Genomic DNA, 16,671 nt, shown 5'->3' on the forward strand with positions numbered 1-16,671 from the left:
TTTAAACACTTGGTTGCTCTCCATATTGCTGATTTGTTGGACCCCTATGAGCCAGAGTTCAGTCTCAGATCCTCACTGATCTGACTGTTTTGTAAATCCTGATTCAAGAAGAAAGGTGACTGGGTTTTTGCAGTCAGGGGCTCTGAGCTCTGCAGCTTCCTGCCAGAAGAGCTGAAGCATCAGTAACATTTTTAAATGACCTTTCAAAACTCATCTCTGAAAAAAAAAAAAAAAAAAACCTTGATTGTCTCGCTGTCAGACTGTGTTTACCGAAAAAATGACACAATTGGTTGCTTTTTTTTAAAGTGCCGAAAAGCAAATATAATAAATGTAATATGTTTAAGTTTGAACAGAAATGTGTCTTGCTGTGCAAATAATGACTGTCAGTAGCAAACAAGAGAGCAGTATGATGTTGTGGCACTGCAAAACCGATTTGAATGGCTGACATGAGAGTTTTCTGTATGCATGTTGTTTCCAACTAGCAGTCAGCTTTGGTTTTATCCATGCTCTTTCTTCAAACTTAAAAAGGAGTTTCATATTTTTTTTAAGTCTCTGTTGAAACAATAGTCAGGAACCTGTTTCAGCTCTAACTCTCCCATTGACTGCTTCCAATATAAGAGAAGTACAAAAATCTACAGTGCTTGGTCTGTGCATAAAGTCTTTCTGATGTATATTTGTAGCTAATTTGAAGCTTCAGTGGGCTAGCTCAGTCAATATGACTGAGCACATTGAAAAATGAGAATTCATCATTTAACCAGGTGTTTTTTTTATGGCTCAACTGATCTGAATGTTAACCACAGAGCTGACATATCAGAAAGCAGTCACATAATTTCTGAAACAAAATAAGTCTGGGGAGTCAGTGACGAGCAGGTCTGTCAGTTGGGGTTCCTCATTTTGTCATTTAGTTTGTAAGCATGACTTGTCGTTTTATTTTACTGTGTTGTTACTGTTATTGCTAAGCGGATGACAGAGACACAGATGCAAGCAGGAGAGACAGAAATAGAGAGAGATGAGGACAGGTATTCTGGCATTTGCACCTGGCTCAGTGCCTCCATACACGTGTGTGAGAGTTACAGCAGCAGGGGATGTGATACATCCCATAGATGCTCTCAAACATGTTTAGATTCCTGCAAAGACTCAATTTTTTCCTCTTTCTTTCTCTCGGTCCTTGTTTTGCTGTCATGATTTCACAGTGTTCGATGTTTACTTACTTGCAGACACACACACACACACACACACACACACACACACACACACACACACACGCACATGCACACACACGCACACACACACACACGCACACACACACACACACACACATAGAGGCACAGTGTTGTGTGTGTTTACTCCCTGCCCTTCTCTCAGAGCGAGAAGTCCAGACAGGGGCTTTTGTGTGTCAATGTGTGTATATCTAGTGTATATGTATATGTGTGTGTGCGTGTGTGTGTGCAGTGGGTGGGCGATAGACAGATGAAAAAGAGAGGTGACAGCGAGAGAGAGAAAAAGAGAGAGAGAGAAGTGTCAGGGAAAAGAAAGCCTCATGGAGTGTGAAGAAGGCAAGAACAATGATGTGGTTTGTGGCTATGTTTATCTACTGTATGTGTGTGTATATGTGTGTGTGTGTGTGTGTGTGTGTGTGTTGAGGAGACAGTTTTTGTTCCCAAGTAAATGCTTTTCTGCACTTTTGCCTGAGAGTCTCTCTCTCTCTCTCTGTTAATTTGATCGTTTGTTGACTTTATAAATTATTTTGCATTTACAATAACAATAAACACAATTTAACAATAAAGTATGTTCACGAGAGCTGTATTACATTCCATTTTATTGTCAGAGCACAGGGTAAAGTAATCATCCAAATGTAATATTTCACTGGAATTGAACCAGTAAAATCTGTGCAAAAATGAAGCTGCATCTAAAGTTTCAATGCATATCCATTTCCCGTATACTATGCTTAACCCTTAGATGCACGAGTGAATGGACCCTACACTCATACGAATCATTGTGTGTTATGCTGTTTTTGTCATTTTGACTAAGAATGCTAACTTGTACTGTTGTTTGTATTATATTTTCATCCATACATGAATGATGTCATATTTGAAGTATGTTTATTTTTCACTTTATAACAGATTTTGAACATTTTGTAATTTAAAAAGAAGAATATTACACAGAACAGTAATAGAAGAATGTCAACATCCATTGTGCTGACATTTTTCCTCTCTTTTCCTCCAGCTGTTGCTGCTCTCCATCCCTCCAAGTTTATGCACTGCATCACCTCTTGAATGAGATTTTCAGTGATGAACAGCTTGGGGTAGTAATGCAAATATTAACATTTCTTTAAAAGTAGTACAGACAACTTAAAAATGTAAATGGAATGATATCAAAACATGTTTTTTTTAGGAATAGCTTGAACATGAGATGATAGAAACTTTTCATTACAAAGATATTGCAAGACCTCACCGAGTCATTTTTGACCCACTTATGCATCACGAATTATGTTAATATTTGTATTAGAGTGGCAAACTAGTAGAAGCCAAAATGTTATATCAGCATAAATGACGCCATTATGTTTGACCTGTTAAATGTGCAATACAGTGACAGTTATTAAGCCTTAGTTAATTCAACAGCCCAACATATTTATAATCCACACTAGATAACATGTGGAATAGAGATCAAATGTTAGACTGACTTTATGAGTTGTTCCATCATGTTAGCAACATAATCAGCTAAACATCCAGCTAAGTAGTAGTAAACAACACCATGGGTGTAGTAAGTTGTAAATAGTGTGGCAGCAATATGGCAGGTGAATGAACACAAATAGTTTTGAATGAGTTTTTCTTGCGTCTGCCGAGCAAATGAAGCTGCATTGGAAAAGTTCCATCACACTTCGAGGTCATCTAGAAGTCTAGACTATGAAAACATACATAGCTATGATAGTTTTCATTTCCAGCAGGAACTGAGGATGCAGAAAAAACTGTCCAAGTGTAAACTCTGAAGTTTCTTTGCAAATGAAGAAACCATCTCTAAACCACTTCTGATGAGAAACCATTAGAAGAGTGATACAATATGTAATATTATGTAAGACCAACTCAACCCTATTCAAAGGCTCATGGTCACACTGAATTTTTTTTTTTTTAAATTTCATTCCTGAGACAGTTTGTTGACTTGAATTCTCCACATGCGCCCAGCTAAATAAATGAGGAACAGGAGAGAGAGATTTGATTTGGAGATGAAACATGATGTTTCTCTGTGCTACAGAGAGAATTATATTGACCAGAAACAGGCATTCTGTCACCTGTATCTTGCAGTTTTTAACACTACATGCGGTAACAATTCAAGTGATCTGGTGACAATTGTAATATATGTGAGTACTTGTAAAAGTTTTCGTCCTCACTTGAAAAACAGCAGCATAACTCCCATTTTTGGATATAATTGCATTGGTGACCTTCCATGAAGTGATCGCAAATCTTGATCAATGGACCAAGTGCAATAAAGCTAAAGGAGACTATGTTGAAAGATGCATGAACAATGTTTCTCCTGTGATGTTCTCAGATTAAAAGTATCCTCGCATATACTAGAAAAGCAAAACATTTTGATGTCACTTCTACCAATAATGTGCAGTCGTGTTAGCTATGTAGAGAAGACCACTGAAGTCGTTGTGCTGATCAGAGGCTACCAGCAACTTTGAAGGCGGAAGAGTTTCTTGAGTGCTACTCAGCCCATGAGCTGATGTTATGACTATTGGTGGGACGTAATTAAAAAAAAAAAATCTTATAATTACAGGCTTTTGTAATTATCGCGATGAATCACATTTTTGTCAAATAGCAATATTTGACACTATAAGCAAAATTTTAAAATTCAAATAAATTTTGATTGACGACTGAATCGATGAATAGACATACATGAACCTAAACAACAAAAATGTTTGTTTCATTGATATTAATTTGTGTATTTTTTATCTGTCTACTACATTCACAGATTAATGCGATCTCAAAGTACAATTATAGCGATTATGTTCAACATTTTAAGAGTTTTTGTAAACTAAAGCCCTGTCAGTGTCTTGAAAAGAGGTCTATTGTGGGATGGATACACTGTTTTCTGCTACCATGACTGTTGTAGCTAACATTAGCTCTGGCGCTCGCAGCGACATGTTTTACATTGAGGTGATACCGTAAGCTAGAAGTGCTGTAGTGATAAGAAAACTCACAGCCATGCCTGTGAGAAAACTTTCCACCCAACAAGCTCAATGTGCTCTTGTCTTCCATTACTGATCACCAAACTTTCTTGTGTGCTGACATCAGTGTGTCCTGGGCATCTTCTCACGGCTGGCAAACAGACCTTAGGTACATTACCACCACCTACCGGGCTGGAGTGTGCATCAGTGTGCCAGAAATTAGGGAACTGAGAAAGATGCCATTAAATGCGTTAATTTTTTAGCGCACTGTTTTTTCTTTAATTAATTAATTAATCGAAATGAACATGTTAATGTCCCAGCCTTATTTAGGACCTCATCATTATCCCTTAAATGTCAATACAGCCTTGGATATTTAATTTATTTCTATTTGCTGTCTTGGTTAACACCTTAATGATGAATAAATCTTCAAGCACTGAAAAGATGCACATGGATTTCAACCAGAATGCCCAGTGGAGTGCTTTTCCAATGCCTTCCAGTAGCACTGCAGCTACGGTTAGGGTGCATGTGAAATGGATGCAAATGCTGTCAAACAGTGAGTCTCCAGTTTGATTCATGGCTGAATGGACCTCTTCGGTATATTTCTTGATTTCCTCTCTACCTTTACTGGTCCTATCTAATAATAGAAATAAAAATAATAATAACAAACAAAAAAGAGTGTGTTTCATAGATCAAGTGAGGCTTATCAGTGGGTAGGAATGTGTCAGTAACTGCACATTCAAAGCAAGCCACTGTTCAGACAGTTCCAAAAACTAAAGATAAGCAACAGATCTCACAGCAGTGAATCCTCATTTTCTCTGGATGGAGATACAGGCAGTTTGGGTTTGTGACAGAGCTATCAGACACCAGATATCTGTTTGTGCAAATACAGAGAATTGTCAAAATTTGTGCTTGTGTGTGGCTGACTGCTGTTGTGATTTAGGTCCTTATGATGGCTTTATCATTGCAGGAAATCTTGCTTTAGTGCAGTTTTAATGGAAGTGTATTTAAGCAGGTCTTTATTCTCAGTGTCCAGGGCTGACGGGGGTGCACTATTGTTACAATTGAATTGAAAATATATTAAAGTGCCGCCGGTGTCTAGCACTGCACTCTGCTAAACAGAGATATGCCGCACATCTCCCTGGGTAGATTGGATGGTAGACTGTATATGTGTGTGTGTGTGTGTGCATGTACACCCTTATATCTTTGTTTAAAGGATATGTGTGCCTGTGTGTGCGTGTCTCTGTCTGTGAGTTTTACGTGCCTGTAAACCATCCTAAGTCTCTGCGGAATTGTAATGGGCTGTCAGTGTCTCAGTCTCCCATGAGGTTTTGCTATTCATAATATGTGTGTCTTATTTTTCTCTGTTTGTGTATGAGAGTGACAGAGAAAGGGGAAGCAAGAGAGGGAGAATGAGGGGGTGTAATGCTTTTCTGTAGTAAAGTAAAGTACATTGTCCACTGTGCAGAATGATCCTAATTGACAGTGATGCCCATTTCCTTGGGGACACAGAGTGAGGGACTCAGTGTATCTGTGTGAGTGAGAGCAGCATGTGCTGATTTTTGTGCGTGTTTGTACTTTGCACTGACTCTGTCATTTAAACTTGTGATAGTGCATACTGTCCATGTCTTATTGAGTATATAAGGTAGCCCAAAATCAGAATTCCAGTTTTCTGAGTTGACTCTTGTTTGGATTTTTATTGTAAACATTCTTCATTATTAGTCACACTGTGGCTGATTACAGCTTCCTAATCATCCCTGTAGACGTGCACTTCACAGTAGGTGCAGCCACATACTGGTGACATTATGTCTTGGACAGGTAATTGCTTGCTGGTGCTTTGTCACACACAGGTCGCCCACTAGGTCATGTTCCGTAATAGTAAATAATCAGCTAGTAGTAACAGGATTCATGTCAGGTTTTAGCTTCTGTCATAAGTTACCAAGAGGGCAACACATGTGGCCACATACATAAATTTAGTTCAATCAGGGATCTTTAACTGCATCAACTTTCAGAGGGCCGCTCTATGGGTATGCGTGTAATTTCTGAAATGGTATTTACAGTATGTGCTGCAGCATTTTATATCAGAGCTGAATGATTTGGGGAAATATCTAAGTGCATTTTTTCCTGATAAATATTGCAATTTGATTTCAAATGTAATGGAACATAATCCACATGAGATACCATCTAAAATGTGACTGTCACGCAAGGAGGATGACATGAATTTGGAAAATCACTGATGCATCAGCTTAAACCCCGGGTCAGACCTGCTGCTTAACATACATTTTAAATTACAACCTTCGTGATTTGCTAAATGCATTGCTTTTTTAAAAGTGATTTTGATTTGAAATCAGCCCTGTTTCATATAAATCATTAACTGTTAAGTGTTCATGGAACTTAAATTGAACTGGAGTCCTTGTATGCTTAAAGATACCAATAGCACTATATGACAAAGCTGATTCAAACGTTTATTATATTTACCTGCAAAATATTAAAAGACTGGAAAAAATAGTAAATTAAATGTGTCAACTTACATAATTTTGTGTGTTTTCTTGTTAATACTGTGCCAGTTTTGTTTGTTAAATATGCTAACGACCTTTTGACTATTAAATAAAATAACAAACTTGCTCTATTAGTTTTGCATGAGAAAAGCTTGAACCTAAGTTCATCAACATGAGAATATCACAACCAATATTTTTTTATTTTTTTGCATGAGCAATGGCAGTTTTGTTATAGCCATTTTTACTGTTTCAGTAAAGTGGGACACATGCTTGGACTTTCATAATACACTACAATGGATTACAGCAAAGAATTAGGGCTATTGATATGCAGATTAATAGTAACATATGCATTACTTTAGCTTTTGGTTCATGATTAGCATTTACATGGTGATAGGTCCGAATGCCACTGCAGTAATGGTACTAAAATGGTTCACCTAAACCTAAATTTTACCTGAAACCAGGATTAAATCTTAACTATAAGTTGACAAAAGCATGAACATGTGACAAGCAAATACAAACCAAACTTCAACCTGCTTTAGTGGATTGCAAAGCTGTAGGATTAGTTTGAAACACTGAGTTGAAGAAACCAAATATAGAGGGGGACAATGAGAGGAGAGAGAGAGAAACAGTTTAGGTTAGAGAGGAATGAGTGAGAGTAGATTACAAGCCACAGGAGGTGAAATGCTGCTCACACCAGTGCCTTCTTTCATCATTAATTTGGTTTAGGTTTAGGTGAAATCAATGCTGGTGTTTGCTTTCACCTGTGCAGCACTCGTTCTGCCTCTGGAGCTGCTCTAAAGAGTGCGGGGTACTCGTACATGTCCCAGGACACAATGAGAAATGGTGTTGTGATGGCTCAATAAGCAGCACCTAAAAATGTCTCCACTTTAAGTCTTAGCCCTGAAGCTTGTTTCGTATATACATCAGACTAAGAATATCGAGCACAACTGGACTCCACAAAAGGGACCGAGAAGTCAATTTTTACCTCTGCATGGACAAATCTTTTATACCGCATAAGGGAAACCACTGGGAGAGAACTATTTTTGTTTTATCCCACTCTCAGTCAAGTTCATTAATGAACAGTTAGGTGCTGCTGCCAAAAGAAGGTAGCCAAATGTTGTGCCCATAAGGACATATGTATGTATGTATGTATGTATGTATGGGGGTATGTGTGTATTTTAGATTTTTTCTTTAAATTATTTTAATTTATTTATTATATGTTGCATATGTGTTTTTAATAGCATGCGTTTCGTTTTGTGTGTGCAGTGCAGCTTGCTTTTACTCATCTAAGACAAATTTCTCCCACAGGAGACCTTGAACCTTGTTTTAAGAAAATATTTCATATAATTGTTGATCTGTTGCAAACTATCCCTGTATTAAGTTTCTGGCAGCAGATTTACATCTGCCACTCTGGTACATATCCTCCTTCTCGCCATGCTTTTTATTCAGCCTCAGCCATGTAGGATGTCATCATGCAGACATCAGTGATGTGCTTCACAGCTCTGCAAAGCTGTTTGATGAAGTGTGGGGTTACTTTTATTGTGAGTGTCATGCCATGTTTAATTTCATGCTTATTTGTCTGAGGGTTCTTGACTCGACAAACATTTTCTGATTGTCTGTTTTCATATTTTCCTCTTCTCTGTAGTAATCAGAGAGGCTTGATATGAGAATGTTGCATCCTTGATGGAGTTAAAACACCTGCATTAGCTGTAAATATTCCTCCTATTGCAGAAGCTAATAAGAACTGTCACAATGTGATTTGAGTGCTTCACTGAATTTGTGCTGGGTTTAATGTCTGTGCTTAATGTTGGCCTCCAAACAGACAAATCAGTCAGAACTAACACATTTTTATACTTACTTTCAGTGAGAAATGTGTGTCTTGTGAAATTATACATGGCACAAGCTGCTGACTGTACGCTGGGTTGGAATTTTCTCATGTGCTGTATTTGTAGGGGTTATTATACACAGATAAAATGCTTCAGTTGCATTGTTTTTGTCATTAATGTTTAGTAGTTCAGATATCTTTGGCAAAATACAACATGACACAAACAGTTACTCAAGCCACTCCAGTATGAAAGTGTCAGCTTTATCAGGACCACGAACAGAGACATCTAGTCTTCGAAAGCTGCTCTGTTTTCCACTAACTATAGGTTGACACTGAGTGTTGCATTGATCCTTAAGTTCTGACAAAGAAGACCATGTAGTCGTACTCTTCCATGCTTTTGTTTGCACGTTGTTGCCACCAAGATCAGTACAATAGCATGTGATGTTAATAATAAGATTGTGTGTCATATTATCCATGTGTACAAATAATAATGATGTGGAATGTAATATGCTGTAATATTTTCTTTCCAATACTGAAAACAAATGTGGCTAAAGATGCTATATAGCCACATTTGCACTTGCATTGCTGTGCTCAAAAAATTGGACGCTCTTTATCACTCAGCCATCCACTTCGCCATTAACACACCCTTCGACACTCACCACTGCGATCTATATAAATTGGTGAGGTGGTCTTCCCTTCATACCTGGCGGCTTTAACACTGCAAACCTATCTTGTCTTCTTCACCCTGTCCATAGTTCATATCACAATAGGTCTAGTCAACACATGAAGCTCATTATCCCCAATGCTTCTACTATTTTTGGCCGTAACTCCTTTCACTTTGAAGCAGCTAACAACTGGTACACATTACAAAACATCCTCAAACTTGCAACTCTGACGCCACTCACCATTTTCAAGCTCAAACTCCAACAGATGGTTGTTAGCTGTTGCTCCTGCTCATCACTTTGGACCTTACTTACAAACATACATACATAGCACACAGTTTCCGACATTTCATGCACCTTTTTTTTTCACTCACATTCATATGCTTCCATGCTTCCTACTTGTTGACCTGCTTACTTTTGTTCTGTTCTGTTTATATGTCTATTTGTGTCTGCAATTTACATGTGTATTTGTTATTGCTGGCGCCTCTTGGCCAGGCCATGTTCGTAAATGAGAACTGGTTCACAAACATTTTTTACTTGGTAAAATAAAGATCAAAATAATAAAATAAAGTAAAATAGATATTTAATTCTTAACATTTACACAGCCTCTACAGACTACGTTTTTCACACTATTTGGCACAACTGTAGAAAGACTTTTCACCATGCTGAATGTCTCTTCCAACAACTTGCTGACAACTGATTCCGCTGTATACCTACATCGTCTCCTCTCTGCTTTGTGGAAACACAGTCTGCAGTTCAGGGGAATAGTCACAGTTGAGTCAGTTATGGCTTCTTAGTTGCTCTCAGGGTTGCAGATTTGTTTTCTCTTCCCTCTGTCCCTAAAATCTGCCCACTACAGGCAGATAATATAATATAATATATATATATTATCACATATAATATATGTACGATGCAGCGCAGCGTTACTTGCAGCCCTATATGTGAATATGACATTATTAATGATTAAATCCTAACTAGGGGCCTGGCAAAGTCTCAAGCTGAATCTGAGGCTGGATAAGGTTCAACATAACTTCTAAGTTTGCATCAGCAGCACATAATCCAATTCTTAAGCATTGCTCATGCTTCTTGTAATCGTCCATCCAGAAGAACTGAAATGGAAGAAACTTTATAGTCTTTCAACTGTCACATAATGAAACTAGAAAAGCACTCGTAGAGCGCATACCTCCGCCATGCCATCTGTTTGTCTGCCTGGCGGTCATCTCTCAATTGTCCTTCGACCTTCAAAAAAATCCTGGATCCAGACGGTGATCCGGATCACCTCCAAAATCTAATCGATTCTTACTCTTGCTCTTCCGGACATCCTGTAAAAATTTGGTGAAAATCCGTCCATGACTTTTTGAGTTATGCTGTTAACAGACAAACAGACACACACACAGACAGACAAACAAACTCCAGTGATTACATAACCTCCTGGCGGAGGTAAAAATGAAATGAGATGAAATTCATCTTGAGTTTCATATAAATTATATGCTGGCTCTATAGGTTCTCTACCTATTACAAACATTGACTGATCCAAGTTTTAAGCACTGGTCCAGCCACAGAAACTCCACCCACAGCCAGGCTGCCCCCTTCATCCTGTGGAGGTAGTGGGAGACAGGAGGATGATGACAAGCTGTTGTCTATCATGGAGGACACCTCCCACCCCATGTAAGAAACAGTAACATCACTGGGCAACTCCTTCAGAGACAGACTGCTTCACCCGTGATGTGTAAAGGACAGATACTGCAGGTCCTTCCTTCCTGCTGCAGTCAGACTTTACAATCAAGCCTGTAGTTCAGTTCACCCACTTACAAACTGTGCAATAAAAATGTAAATAATGAAACTGTGCATTTTCGTAGAAGCTGTAAACATTTGTATTTTTCTTCTAGAAGTAGAAAATAACTATATCTATGCACTATGTGCTGCTCTTTTTTATTCAAACTGTTTTTCTATTTGCTGGTGTTGTAAATTTCCCCACTGCGGGATAAATAAGAGTCTGTCTGTCTGTCTATCTATCTATCAGTCCCTCCGTCCGTCCATCCATCCATCCATCCATCCATCCATCCATCCGTAAATATGCCGCTACATAAATGAACCAGGAAGTTGGATTTTTGTTCCTTGAAAAAGTTGCAGCTGTTGTTTTTAAGCTGCAACTTCAGGGCCAGTTACATTTTTGATCACCTTGGCCTCATTTTTCACTGTAATATAAAATCTTGTACCTTTATGGAAACGGTCTAGCCATGGTTAGACATAGAGATACCTCCAAAATGTATTTTATGGAGTCTTACACAGTTATAATGCCAAGAATCACAGAAGAAGAAAAGTTTAATGTCTTTTTGAACTATGGGGGAAAAAAGAACAAAAAAACATCATGCTCAGTTCATGCAGCATGTTTTGTTCGAGTGGTTTTTCAATGGTGCCACCCAAACAAAAAAGGTGACTGCATACTATAGATTTTTCACTACTTTAATTGTAATTGTCTTCCATACTTTTTCATACTTTTGTCAACACACCCTGCAGTGCAGCTAAGTCGCTCATGGCTTCTTGGTTGTGGCAAGGAGTACTGAATCTGTTTTTTACTGAATCCAGTCAGAGAAAGTGCTTTATTTTTGGCAAATTTTAAAATAAGACATCTAGAATAAAATGGTTTTGAAGAAAAATAATACATTTTTATTCTTGCATTCAATTTCCTGGTTGAATGAGTTAAATGAAAAAAAAGTTGGTCAAGGACTGTCGGAAAGTTGAAAATCCGATAACCCTTTGCTTTTCAGTTTTTGGTAGACAAATAAGGACATTTTGGTGATTTTGTAAAGACAAATGCCTTTCAAACTCACTAGTGGTTCTGGGGTTCAGAGGGTCAAACGTGTTGCATTGTAGCAGTCATATATGTGGATAAACTCATAAAAACTGTGCCTGTCTACACCAGCTGCATTAGTATACTTTTCCGTGTGTATTTGTCTGTGTGTGTTTGTGGTTGCGTGTGTGTGCGTTTGGGGGCGTCGGCTGTGTCAGTATTTAGAGTTTACACTTGAGCTTTGTTGGGTAAAATTAAACTGTGATGTCCTTACATTGGCTTAAATGTACACAAGCATATATATGTACTCGCACAAACAAGCATACACACACACACACACACACACACACACACACACACACACACACACACACACACACACACACACACACTGAGGGTTCCTCCATAATGACAGCCCACAGCAGATTGTCGGTCTGACGACTTGCCATTTCACATCACTCTACAGAGATGAGTGGGACACAAACATAAAATCGCTTGGAACCATACAGATGGAGAGGCAGATAGACCCACTGACATGGATGTAGATGTTTATAATAAAACAAGTCTCATGATTTGAGTGATGTTGATGCTGTGACACAGCACATTTATTCCAGGCAGAGACTGTGGGAACAGAGACATAGTTCCCTGTAGCCTCTGTGAGGATGTCAAAGCTGGAGGCAGGAGCTGGAGCACAGCATGCTGGAGATGGGAGTCAGCATCAGTACAAAAAGGGTACTATATTTTGAGAGGGCTTTACCACGTCAGCACCAGTCACATTGTAAATTCACGGCACATTCTTTCTGGGTGGCTAAAGGCTGCTAAATAAGCCCCCTTCTTCGCTGCCGGTTAGCCTAGGGTTAAGTGGGTTAAATTCCAAAATAGTCTTAACGCTGCAAGGTGGCTAATCTTGGATCACAGCAGGGTGAGCTAAGCTGAAGCACAGTTGAGTCTCAGTTATCCACTTTCAGATGTGCCAGGTTGACACAATACTCAAGTGCTTTAATCTCTGTCAGCAGTGGACTGAACATTTTTTGAGAATGCAGCACAGTGAGAGGGGTTTTAGATGGAGTCTCTATGTTACATCCATGCAGTGAGCAATAAAATCAACTCCAAGTCAAAATCAGGTTCATTTTAGGTGAAAAGTGAACAAACACTGCAAACATAGGCTGTACAGAATAACGACAACATCTCGTGTTCATTAGAAACCTCACCTGCATCTTTCTGCAAACTCTTAACATAGTTGTCCTTGTACCTAGAAATGAAAAGATTTTTTATATAAAAGATAATTATGTTTCCAGATGCCTATTAAATTTCATTTACGGTACCTTACCTGTTAAAAGAAGTTTTCAAAAATAATAATACTGTCAATTACTTTTTTTGAGAAAAATGTTTTATACCTTGAATTATTGTTTTTCATAACATGTTTTTGTTCTTTTCAGACTTCATATCCAACAGACTTTATGAATAAACTGTTACCAGAATGAGCATAGTAAGTTAGGAGTAAGTCAAATAAGGTCTGCGTATATTACACAATGATTAAAACTAAATTTCAAACCTTCAAAATATTTTTCTTTAACTTTGGTTGTTGTATATTGAGTCATACATATTTAAACTAAGGCAAAAAACTTCAAAAACAATAATATTAGAAAATGCAGACGAATGTAATGTTAAACTATAAAAAAACATTTAGCTTTAGTTGGAAATTTGAAGTTGTTTTTTTAGCAAGTTTTTTTTATTGGCAGAAAACAATACATATGTACAAATGTGCGTTTCAATGGATATCGTCCTCTAATAAAATAACAAATATATATATATATATATATATATATATATATATATATATGGCATGCCGTTTAGGAAATTATATATATAATGAAAGTCGATATATATATAATGAAACTTGATATATATATAATGAAACTTGATATATATATAATGAAAGTCGATATATATATAATGAAACTTGATATATATATAATGAAACTTGATATATATATAATGAAAGTCGATATATATATAATGAAACTTGATATATATATAATGAAACTTGATATATATATAATGAAAGTTGATATATATATATATATATATCAACTTTCATTATATATATATCAACTTTCATTATATATATATCGACTTTCATTATATATATATCAACTTTCATTATATATATATCTCGACTTTCATTATATATATATATATCGACTTTCATTATATATATATATCGACTTTCACTATATATATATCAACTTTCATTATATATATATCAAGTTTCATTATATATATATATCAACTTTCATTATATATATATCAAGTTTCATTATATATATATCGACTTTCATTATATATATATATCAACTTTCATTATATATATATCAAATCTTTTTTTCCTACCGAGCCCCGGAAGGGACATGAAACTTGATATATATATAATGAAACTTGATATATATATAATGAAAGTCGATATATATATAATGAAACTTGATATATATATAATGAAACTTGATATATATATAATGAAAGTTGATATATATATATATATATCAACTTTCATTATATATATATCAACTTTCATTATATATATATCGACTTTCATTATATATATATCAACTTTCATTATATATATATCTCGACTTTCATTATATATATATATATCGACTTTCATTATATATATATATCGACTTTCACTATATATATATCAACTTTCATTATATATATATCAAGTTTCATTATATATATATATCAACTTTCATTATATATATATCAAGTTTCATTATATATATATCGACTTTCACTATATATATATCAACTTTCATTATATATATATCAAGTTTCATTATATATATATATATCAACTTTCATTATATATATATCAAGTTTCATTATATATATATATCAACTTTCATTATATATATATCAAGTTTCATTATATATATATCAAATCTTTTTTTCCTACCGAGCCCCGGAAGGGACATGTCCGTATGGCGAAGCGACAACGAAGGACACTCACCCGGACGAGAATTTTATTGAGTTTTATTTTAAAATCGGCCTGAAACACACAGACATTCAAGCAGTGCGATGCGCTAAGAGTCTGCCATGCAGACCAGCGATCCTGATAATGGTAAGTTTTATTTCTCCAACATCCTGCTGTTATCCTACTATGAATACGCTAGCTACAACAGTCCCACATCAGTATTATGAACGTTCCGCCAGCTAACGCGGTCCGGACACCGGATCAGTGATTAGAGGTTGGCGTTCAACTATTGTTTGCCAGCCAGTTAGCCGCTGGTAAGCTAACAAGCTATGAAACAACTCCTTATAAAACCGGAGGAAAGCAGCAGCAATATTTCAGTCCAAGACCTGTATTCAGAACCTCCCACGCTGTTACACAATGACCCATTAATCATATTACTGAACTATATGGTTATCATTGAAATTTCCCTTGAAGAACCAGTGAACTCTTTGCGAACACATTTTAATTTATGTGTTGATTATGTTTCGTATCAGTAATACAAGTCTAAAAAACTGATTGAAATGATCAAGTTAACACAATGAAGTAAAGAGTACTGGTAATCTGCAGCTATTTTCATAATTTCAAGGTGAAATTCTGATGTGTGATTTTCTAGCTTTGCAGATGTGGAAATCCAATGCACTGATTTCTTATACACAGATGCTTTTGGTGTTTTTTGTTGTAAAATAAAACAAGGCATTTATCACTGTTGGAAATTATTACAGGTATTATTTGTAAGACTTTCTAACATTGTATGGACAAAGCAATAAATCAGTTAATGGATAAAATCATTTGTATTACAGATGCTATCAACAGCATGTCTTGTTCATTTTATTTAGTTGTCGGCCTTGGATGATGAGGTCCAGTTACCAGGAGCACTAGTCTGCAGCTTACTGGTTCCGTCTTGCAGCTCCTCCACGCTGTCCTCCTCTCTACAGACCAAATCAAGTAAGATCTGTTTAGACTATGCAGACATCAACATGATCAGTATGTTATCTTTTGACCCATCCTAAAATCACAAAATAGAACATTTACTTTAAGTTAACTGTGTTTATGAAAATAGAAAATAATTACTGACAACTCGTACTTTTTGGTGCTTTTATGCAGGAAAAGGGAACCAGGAAGCTGCTGTGGATCCTCTGCAGTATCTGGAGAGGTCAGAGGAACGTTTCTTGGAACAGATTGGAAGACACCAAGACGTGACCTCTGCCATGCTCCAGAACATCCAGAAGATGAATGAAAACCTTGGTTGCACTGATGGGACGCATGGTGTCGGTGCTGGAGCAACTGTCCCAGAATTAAACTGCATTGTTGACTATTGGCTTTTCTAGAAAATAAATCTTTTTAGTACTTCACCTGTTTTGTATTTTACTCATGCACTTTGGATGAATGAACAGAAATTTGTGATGAGAGATGCAAATTTTGTCTATAATCTACAGAGACTTTATTCAGTGTTCAGTGCACACTTTTGTTACACACATTTTGACAGATAAGCAGTTGTGCTTTTCAAGCAGATTTTAGTCAGAAACATCAGTAGCATATATTGTTGTTTTTTTTACTGTTACACCAATCTAGGTAGATAAACTGCACTACTGCAGCAGACATATTATTGAAATGTGCTTCTATTATGTGTCTACATACACTGCTCACAAGTAGTTATTCAACTTTTGGGTGAAATTGATGGAAAATATAAAAAGTGCACGCTGTAGTGATATAT

At 36.6% G+C, this 16,671-nt stretch overlaps 1 protein-coding gene and 1 long non-coding RNA gene across 2 annotated transcripts in view; both read left to right on the forward strand.

The window, feature by feature from the left end:
* The window catches only part of si:ch211-186j3.6 (neural-cadherin), a 416,158-nt gene that overhangs the window by 73,667 nt on the left and 325,820 nt on the right, over positions 1–16,671 (forward strand). The gene's annotated exons all lie outside the window — the stretch shown is intronic.
* On the forward strand, positions 14,872–16,309 carry LOC127532984 (uncharacterized). The gene is made up of 3 exons (XR_007940593.1): positions 14,872–15,065; positions 15,794–15,902; positions 16,062–16,309. It is a non-coding gene; the product is annotated as an uncharacterized LOC127532984 (long non-coding RNA).

The sequence above is a fragment of the Acanthochromis polyacanthus genome, chromosome 2 (genome assembly GCF_021347895.1).
Source record: "Acanthochromis polyacanthus isolate Apoly-LR-REF ecotype Palm Island chromosome 2, KAUST_Apoly_ChrSc, whole genome shotgun sequence".
Classification (NCBI taxonomy): Eukaryota; Metazoa; Chordata; class Actinopteri; family Pomacentridae; genus Acanthochromis; species Acanthochromis polyacanthus.